Here is a 1,367-nt window from a genome sequence, read left to right as displayed (position 1 = left end):
ATAGCGAGATCCTGTCTCAAAAAGAAAAAAGAAAAAAAAAAAAAATTGAGCTCAGCTTGGGCAATTTAGCTACTTAGTGAGATTGTCCTAAAAAAAAAAAAAAACAAAAATAAAGGGCTGGAATGTTACTTATGGGTGAAAGCCCTAAATTCAATCCCAGTACAGCCAAGGGAAGAAAAAGTCTATTAAACTAGGCTGATAAACTGGAATCTAGATATATAATTAGGAATTTGTGAAACCTAATTAAGTCTAAGATACCTTTTTCAGTGAAGCCAATTTTGATTAACCGAGGGACCTTAATTTAGGCATATTTGTTAACTAAATGCAGGGCTTCTCAAAGTGTAGGTCTCAGACCCGGCTTCAGCAGTACCTGAATGGGGAAGTTCCCAGGACTTCATCAGACCCCTGGGGCCGCCCAGGTCCATTTAGCAAGGCCAAGGCAGGGAAGGATCCTTGAACTCAGGGGCAAGACTTAGTGAGTCTTACAGCTCTGAAACCAAAAAAAAAAAAAAGAAAAGGAATGAAAAAATGCCAGACATTTCAGGTAATTCCCATATATACTCCAGTTTGAAAATAACAAAAATAGAATGACTGGTAAAATTTCCTAATTAGAGAGTTTTTTAAATTTTAAGGTTTTTTTTTTTTTTTTTTGAGACAGGGTCTATGTAGTTCAGGTTGGCCACTGTGCAGGGCCAGGGATGTAGCTCAGTGGCACAAGTGCCTGCCTGGCAAGGTCCTAAGTTTGATTTGATTCCCAGTACCAAAAAAACAAACAAACAAAAAAACCAACCAAAACCTCACTGTGCAGCCCAGGCTGCCCTCAGACTTGCAGGGATCCTCCTGCCTCAGCCTCCCGAGTGCTGGGACTACCTGTATGTGCTACCATGCCTGGCTCTATCTAGAGAATTTAATATTTGGTTTTCATTCATCAATATGGACATGTTAAGTAGGAATCTCAACCAACTGCAGGTGTCCTCACCTGGGAATTTAGTGAATCCTCTAATAAAAAACAAAGTAGCGAGGATGGTTTAGTATAGAATGTCTGTACTGAAATAACAGCTAAAGGGGCTGGGGATTTAGCTCAGCAGCACAGCGCCTGCCTGGCAAGCGTGAGGTCGTGAGTTCGATTCCTGGTACCAGAAAAAAAACCAAAAACAAAACAAAAAAATGAAATAACAGCTAGAATAGTCTAACAACAAACAGTACCAGTTACCTAGGCGCCACCTTCACTAATGACCTTCAGTGACACAGCCAGGACAAACTTCAGCACAGCGAGTCACTAGTGCTGGTAGCTGGAGTGTGGTGGGAGAAGGTGAGGGTGAGAGCTGGGTGGGAAAGAGTCTCAAAAATGATGTAATAAGCAATGT

The 1,367-nt window shown here is 41.3% G+C and overlaps 1 protein-coding gene across 1 annotated transcript in view; it reads left to right on the top strand.

Moving 5' to 3' along the window:
• The window catches only part of Ncr3 (natural cytotoxicity triggering receptor 3), a gene marked incomplete in the record, with an annotated part of 4,392 nt that overhangs the window by 1,505 nt on the left and 1,520 nt on the right, over positions 1–1,367 (top strand).

The sequence above is a fragment of the Chinchilla lanigera genome, unplaced genomic scaffold (assembly GCF_000276665.1).
Source record: "Chinchilla lanigera isolate Chin_1 unplaced genomic scaffold, ChiLan1.0 scaffold00036, whole genome shotgun sequence".
Lineage (NCBI taxonomy): Eukaryota > Metazoa > Chordata > Mammalia > Rodentia > Chinchillidae > Chinchilla > Chinchilla lanigera.
This window is presented reverse-complemented; position numbering and strand designations above follow the sequence as displayed.